Here is an 8,521-nt window from a genome sequence, read left to right as displayed (position 1 = left end):
GTGAAGGAGAGAAGAGAGGGAGAGGTAGTAAAGGAGAGAGAGAGAGAGAGAGAGAGAGAAGAGGCTCAAGAACAAATCCTTTCTTGGGCAAGGGCTTGAGTATCATCTCTCCCCATCGCAAGTCCCGTAACCTCTCGAGTATCATCTCTCCCCATCGCGAGTCCCATAACCTCTCCATCGATTGACTCTAGTTAACAAGGAGACCGTGAAAGTCAAGATAAGGCATAGGGAACTCTGGTACCAAGGAGTCCTTCGATAGAAGTGAAGGTCCCTTTCCAGTTCCGAAATGGCCCCCAAAGCATAAACTCTCTCAAGTAACTGGAAAATCCGCGACTAGGGAAGAAGGATCAGGGCAAAGATGCCACCATCAACATGAATAGGGTATCAAGGTGAACGTCAACACTCCAAAACCAGGTATTGTTACCATGTCTAGTAATTGAAATCAAATATTTAAGCATGGACATAAATAGGAAGAACCATACCTCGCATCGTGTAAACTGACTTAACTGGAAAGGTAGTTGAAAGGGCTTAATAACCATGAATTGTTGTGAATAGATTAAGTATCTACGGGTTGTCGTAGTAATTAAGTCAAGTATTAGGTTCGAACTTTCACATATGCATCATAGGTTTTCGGGATACATAAATATTCCATATAGGTCAAGGATTTGTAGGGTATCATGAATAGCCTCAATTGCACCACATAATAGGGAATGTACCCAAAAAGTTAGATTTAAGATGCACATGTGAAGTGCTAAACTTAACTGCAAGGGCCATTTTAGTAAATGAAACCTTACGTGATGACTAAGGCTAAGATTTAATTTGGCTCAACTAGGGTTCTAATTGCAAATAGGTCAAGTTGCCCTTACATCCATATTTTTATTTAGAGTCAACATGCTCTTTGGTCCCTATTCCAGTAGCCAACTGCGATGGATCCAAAACACTCTTGGGTCAAAAGATGATACATCTCCAAGTTAACACAAGAAAGCTCGAATGTCATATGCACAAGAAGAATAACTATTCACCAAGTTACATTCAACACTCACAACTATTTCGGAATGGTAAATAGACTTAGTTTACGCTTGACTTACAAAAGAGGAGTAAACATAAATTCCTACTATCTTGAGGGAAGAAAACCCTAGGCTAAACTTAGAACCCCAATAAAATTCTAAGATGGGAAAAATGGTTACCAACGGACCAATTAAAATCCTAGACCAAGGTCTTAAGATGAGAACCAAAGGTTAGTAACTTAGGAAAGTTGTCATCCAAAACTATAGCAAAATTTCTCACCCCTATTACATAGGAGAGAGGTTAGGAAGAGGGTATTATCTAATCCCTCAGAAGATAATGGAAAATGACTTTAAGGCAGGAAAGACCCAACAAGGGAAAAGCTAAGCGTTGAAAGATGAGGACTCCACCTTAGCAGATGCCTTGAGCACTTGCCTTCATTGTTGTTTGTGCTTGTAACTCTAGACTCAATGTCTATGAAAGGAATGTATGACTCAAGCTCTCAAAAGAAATTTGAATAATGATTCAGATTGAATTCAAGAAGGGCATGCCAAGCTACCTTGAGCTGGCCACCAACTCTAGCCAAGGGGGTTTTAAATAATCGTGATGGGAATGTGGACTGCGAACCCGCCACGAGAGGTCTCTCCGTGGGTTAGTTTGAATGTAGGAGGATGCTTGGATGCCGCGGGGGCTCTTGCTATAAATTCCCTACCTCGGGGCCCTACTCAAATGATCTACATGACTTGAGATGGATTCTCAAGGCCTTGTTACTAGTGCAAGAGTGGAAACTTGGAGGAAATAAGACGCATCCTCATGGATTGCAGAATCTATCCTTTTTGGACAAGACATGTGTTTCAATTAAGATGCTAATATAAAGTTTACTTCCATCCTCACGGATTGCAGAATCTATCCTTTTTGGACAAGACATGTGTTTCAATTAAGATACTAATATAAAGTTTACTTCCAAGGAACTTGTCTTAACTATTTTCGCTTCAGTGCCATAAGTTACGCAAATGAGCCCTGTTCCCTAAAAGGCTTAATTAAGGAAGATGATTTTAAATGTCACACATAAATGTGATAGGACCTAATTAGATAACTAAAGAACACCTATTGAGGGAAGCGGGTGGGCGGGTCCGCACAGGGTGGTCCCAAAGAACTGGGAGGCTTCTCACAATGTTTACCGATGTTTGACCTTTAGGTATTGTTAAGTTAGAATCCGATTCATGCCGTTTTAGGAGACAGGAATGGGACTATGCCCTATGAGTAGAGAGGTTGAGCAATGCATCCCTCTCATTTTCCATTCTCTTTGAACCAAGTATGGCATGGGTCTGCTTCGACTTGGGTATCTCTGCGTAAAGCAGGATGTCCGGGACTCGACGCTAGAATACTGTTAGGAGACCTTAACCACTAGGAACCCAAATTTTAGGTTGGTCCTAGTGGGTTCGGCTGCAAATGTTCTGTTGTGAGGTAGACTCTGGAAACCCTAGGTGACAAACCCCCAAACATTCCATGGAATCTTAACATGCATGGAATTCTTATGGGCAACCATGAAAGCTCCATTTAAAGCTTTCCATTTTTGAGACTTAAGCTCGAGAGCAAACACAGAAGCCCCATTATCAATGGAAGCATTCAAATGCTTAAAGTTTTCATTCATTGGAGTGCTCCAACCAATCGGGCTTGCTTGATGGAGCAATTGGCATCATGATGGGTTATGGTTCAACTATCTTCTCCAAATAGTGAAGTGATATGTCAATATGATCTTAATTTCTCATCTTAATCCATTTGTTTCTGAGATTAATCCCTTTTTTTGGAGAGATTAATGTTTCATAGGCTTTACTAGTTCAATCCTTCATTGTATGCATGTGTCTGCCACTCAAATCAATACCTTGTTTGCCTCCTAATGCATCATAGCTAGTCCTAAATCAATTGCATTTGCTGACATTAACCCTTCTTTATCTTATGTGCCTCTTGGATCAATCCCAAATGAGTAATAAACCTTTGTAAACATGCAAGTAGTAGCTAGTGAGTCATTAGATTGCCAAGGTAATCTGTATCCCAGCTCTTGTTAATCCTTGCATCGCATGAAATGATCCAATGTTTCCTTTCCAATGCATCTCACGTTGATTGCTTAATAGAATTCTCTGCGACATGTATACTCTAGTTGAGGAAAAAGGCCGATGCATGGCAAATTGGTAAGCCAAAAGAGAGGTGACCACTTAAGATCCTAAAGGGGTGCTCAACCCGACCCGGGGGAAACTTTGCCCACCTCTCGGTGATCTGGAGCCTATTACTTGTATGTAGGTGTAGGTACTCTCCTATGGTCACCACCTCTCCTTTGGACACCCCTTCAGTGCTTATGGCACCTATGTATGACACTTGAAGTGTATGAAGTCAGAAGGGATATATGGCATTAAGCTTCACTTATGAAGTGATGATAGAGTAGATGGACATGTAAAAGTGCTTGACATGACGACGATCAATATGCTTAGGATGTTATTTATGATGTTTTTAGTCATAGTCAATCAAGACAGTCATAAAGATTCAATTACAAAAAAATTTATATTACACCTGGGAGTGTGGGAGTCTTTGCTTGACCGCCAAGGCCCATGAACCGCTTATTGCTTCAAGTGTTTCAAGCAGAATGCTATGGCTATCTCACACATAGTAGTACCTTCTGATACTACAAGTGTAGTGATCTTACCTTGATGCCTGATTGAGTATCCTCCTCCCTCAATCACTCCATTAGCTCCACAATCCGAGATGTGAGCTCAAGCAAGCTCAATCCTCTACCTCTAAGCCCCAAGCTCCATAGTCACATGCGTGAGACAAGAGAAGAGAAGAGAAGAAGTGAGGAGAAGATGGAGAGCTTCTCCACCAAGGTCCCTCACCCTCAGTCAATCACTCCCTCACACTCCCAATTTCAAACATAGGCACACACGTACATGTCCTCATCCCTTTCAGCACCTATCCCCTTTTTTACATGACTGGATGTCTTAGCCAAGGTCTTCTTTCCTCGTGTCTTTCCTCTTTTCATGATTCTTTTGCTCTTGCACTTCTACATTTACAATTTTCATAGGAGGAAGCCTATCACTCTTTTCTAAAATGAATTACATTGTGCCTTTCATAGGAGGAAGGTCTTCTTTCCTCGTGTCTTTCCTCTTTTCACGATTCTTTTGCTCTTGAACTTATACATTTACAATTTTCATAGGAGGAAGCCTATCACTCTTTTCTAAAATGAATTACATTGTGCCTTGCTCTTTCCTTGCTAGAATATTCAGTGCACTCCTATGTTTTTTCTGAGCTTGCCTTCTTTTCTACATTTCTTGCCTAGGAAGAATGAGCTTCTCTATTCACTTTTTGACTTGGGCTTCCTTGGTCTTCCTCTACTTCTTTTTGTGTTGTATGGTTTGTAACATGTCTGTAACTATACCCCCTCCTAGTCGAGTGCTGGTCCTATGGAACTTGTGGGTAAAGGCTTGGGTGGTTGAAGGTTGACCTTCTAGGTTGGTGATGGGGATTTTGTGGGGATTAGACATGGGAGAGAAGCATGTCAAAATGGTTTAGGTTGTGGAGATTGAGGGTACTTTGAGTGGGTGATGGGGGCATCCGATATCGGTGGTTGGTCGCATCCGCATCTACGTGAAAAGGAAAAGGAAATTTCTCTTACCTAAGGGTGTGTCTACCTTACCATGTGGTGCATTGTGTCCATGCTAGTGGAACTTGGATCTGGGTTGAAACCCTAGGGTGGTATCCCACACTTGATGACCTAGTTCGTGTATGGGGAAAGTGCAGTGAGAGTAGCTTAGGGAGAAACATAGGCGAGTGTGAACTCTCTAGGTGTGTCACGCCCTTGATGTGCCCTAAGCACAAAGTGGGGGCCCACAAGGGCTAGGGGATTAAATACGAAGCTAGCTAACCAAGGCCATCGGTTTGCCTAACTTAAGGACCCCTAGGTGCAGTGATTGTAGCCCTCATCAAGTGAGATCTTATTTTCCCTTCTTGCTCTTGTCTTTCTCTTTTCCCCTTTCATTCCCTTTTCTTTTATGTGCTGCCTTTTTATTTCCTTTTTAAAAAAATTAAACATACGTGAGGAGCTAATCCTTGGATTTTGGATCGTGAGAGGGGGAGGTTGGGGCTTAAGTAATTTACTAAGGAGGTTTCTACTTTGCATATAGTCTTTTAGGTTCATTCGTACATTTAGAGGAGTTGTTGATGAAAATTGATGACTACACCTAATGAATCATCGTGCTTGCTCTAGCAACCTCTTCCTTCTTTCTAGGGCCTCCTCTTTTCATTTAGCCATTGCATCTTCATATTGTACGGCTTGCTAGGCTTACAATCTTGGAAAGGGTGGTTGTGGGACTTGTTCCTCCTTAAAGCCTAGTAGCTCCACCTCTTGGACTATTAGCCTTGTCCTTAGCAGATGCTCTCATTGCCCCTATTGGATCGGGATGGTTCACGCTTCTTCTCATTATGCACATAGTCCATGCCTTATGGCTCTATGTGAAATCTCCAGCTTTCTCTTTAGGGTTTCAACATTGTCCTCCTTGTTTGACTATGTGATGTCCAAGAGATGGTATTGAGAAAGGTGCATTGTTGTGCTTCCAATCTTGTGGTTGTAGTCTCTACCATGCTCTCCGCTAAGACTCTATCACCTTTTGCGCACAAGCTAGAATTCTTGCTAGGTCTTTGACTCTTCATTCACTTTGGGTCACCCACGCTTTGATCTTTTATTTCATCTCCTCTAGGTTCTCACTTTGTCTCTTTGGGCTAAGGTTTCTATGATTGCCTCTTGGTCTCTCCACTTTTGAGTTGCTTTTTCCTTCTCCACCTCTAAGTACATGATCTCTCTTTCCAACCTTCCTTGTTCCTCGATCCCCATTAGCAATGGCAACCTTGTTACTTCATAGATACACTCTGTCTTCAAGCTTCAAGTCTTCTTTTCTAGTGCATTCCACCAGTGAGCCCATTCATGGCTCTGATACCATGTTAACTTTCAGGGATGCAGGTAGTGAGCAAGATACAGAGTGAAGCAACATGCTTCCTCTCTCTATATTTCTCATTATTCATTCAGCACACACTTTGTGCATATACAACCTAAGCTCATAAAGACCATTCACACTAGAAGTAGAACCGACTTATTTAATGTACCTAACTGATCTAGCCATACTAGCTGTGTCTAGCTCATGTCGATCAAACACACATGTAAGAGCTTGATATTCTAACAAGAAGCTGTAGGCTTCTTTGCCATCCACTCTCTCAATCATATGTTGCGTGTACAATAGTGAATAGTTTCCTCTCTTTGTAGTAGCATTGACTTTCTTATAGTTAATGCACACTCTAATTTTTCCATTCTTCTTCAAGGATGATTACAATGGGTAAGACCCAGTCCATGTGCTCAATTTCATAGATGAATCCAACTCTTAACAACTTGTCTATCTTCTCCTTGACCGCATGAGCATGCTTGGGATTCATTGGATATGGTTACTGCTTGACTGGTGTTGCGTCTGGTATCATGGGAATATTATGAGTCAATACACCCAGATCTACCCCTTTCAACTCCCAAGAGAATATGTCTATGTACTCTTGTAGGAATGCAATGATATTTTCTTCTTCCTGGCTAGTTAAGTTGTTAATTGTTAACTGTGAAGAAAACTTTGTGAATTTCTTTGGTATATCTTGAAGTTTTTTTTGTTCCTTAGCTTCTGACTCCCTAGGTTGTCTCTTTCTCTCCTTCCTCAACCGTCTATGTCTTAAGTAAACTAGTAGGTCCCCCTTGGTGTATTTGGTCTCAAGTGGTCGATGAGGTATTTCAGGATCACTATTTGATCTTACTTCCAACTTGGAATTGAACTCTCCATCTTTGTCAAAAGAGGGAGTCTGTCTTGGTGGTCGTAGCTCTACAAGAAATTCTATTCTCAAAATCGGTGCGGTACTTGGTTGGGTGAGCCATGCTCGTTCATGATCAATTGCCCCTAAGTGTTCCAACCACCTGCGATTGCACTTCATTTGCATGATTCCTCTCTTGATTTTAAAGGTATTTCCCTTTTGTGGTTTGGAATCTGCTCATATTTTCTTAATCATGTGTTTGTCAGTTTCATACTCTATTGTGTCAATCTCTCCTTTGCTCTCTTCACCGAGGGAACAACAGTCTTTGTACTCATCATTTGAATTTTCCTTCTCTGTGTGAGTGCACCTCATCTCCCACGTTTCCATGCTTTTTTTCTTTCTCGTCTGTGACTAAGGCCCAATTGTACATCAGGTTTAGATTGTGTATGTTGGTCCACTTCCACTTGGGTTTTTCCATGAGATCTTTGAGGGGTTAAAGGTTAGTGGCTAGGTTTCCACAACTAGCTTGTTTGCCAAGTACTCTAAGATCCCATGGAGCTCTAGCTTGTTGTTTGGGACATGGAACATGGTAGGGGTGTGCCAGCTATAAGAGCTTTTGGTCATCATGCATAATGGTACCTCAATGGTACCAAGGGCTCATTCATGAGCTCACCGATTGTCTTGATAGCTTGCTCATATTTCTCCTCATCCTCTGAGAATGGTAGATTGATGGTGGCTAGCATGTGCATCCAATCTCGTTCCTCCTCAGGGCTAGGGATAAATTTCATTAGAGGCCCATAAGATTTTCTAACTTATGCATGACCCTTCAACATAATGGAAATGGCATTCAGGTAGACTGGTGTTGTCTTCCACGCGTCCATCTCTACTCTCATTGTTTCCATTTGGTTGGTATAGAAGATCAGAGACTGTTGCCCTAATCTTCTATAACTTATGCATTCCACATCTAGGGTCAACCAAACAAGATGTTGTAGAAACTCTCCCTTCATGACGATGAAGTAAACTGAGAAACTAGACTCCTAGAATCTTCAATGGATAATTCTTCTAACACTCTAAATGGCCTAACTTTTGTAACATTGGTCAGTGTGACATTGAACCTAGCATTCTCAACATGTAGGTTTGGAGGACCGTGTGACTAATTGCACTGACTCCAACTCCCATATCCACGATCCATTTCCTTGTGGTGTCTTCTAGCACTAAGATTGACAAGAGTGCATGCATTTATGTGCCCTCCTAGAAGGCATTAACATGTAAGGAATTGGGCACTAATTGTAGCGTTAGACTAGGTATTTGAGTCACTGTGTCGTGGTCATGTAGGCCAACTGAGCCTTCTTCAACTCATGCCACAATGTTGGGAGTGTGTCTTGACTTCATTTGCATAGGTGAAATCAGCATGCTCACACTAGAGAGCTCATTGATTTTATCTTCTAGGATGGGATAAGTATCCTTATAGTGCTCTTAGGCTTCTCTCACCCACTCCTTGACCTTATCTATGGCTTTTAGCTAGCGCTTTGGGTTGGGAACCTTGGCATTCCCCTTTCCACAGTCTTCAGAGTAGATGTTTCTACTTCTACATCTATGACCTTTTTCCTTGCGGTTAGCATTGTGGTACTCTCCATCTTAAGTATGACCTTTGCTTTGGTTCTCTTTCTCCTTTGCCTACAACTTC

This window comes from Lygodium microphyllum, chromosome 15 (assembly GCF_053477565.2).
Source record: "Lygodium microphyllum isolate KBCC chromosome 15, Lygodium_microphyllum_v1.1.10, whole genome shotgun sequence".
NCBI classification, from domain to species: Eukaryota; Viridiplantae; Streptophyta; class Polypodiopsida; order Schizaeales; family Lygodiaceae; genus Lygodium; species Lygodium microphyllum.
The sequence above is the reverse complement of the archived record's forward strand: the minus strand, read 5'-3'. Positions refer to the sequence as shown.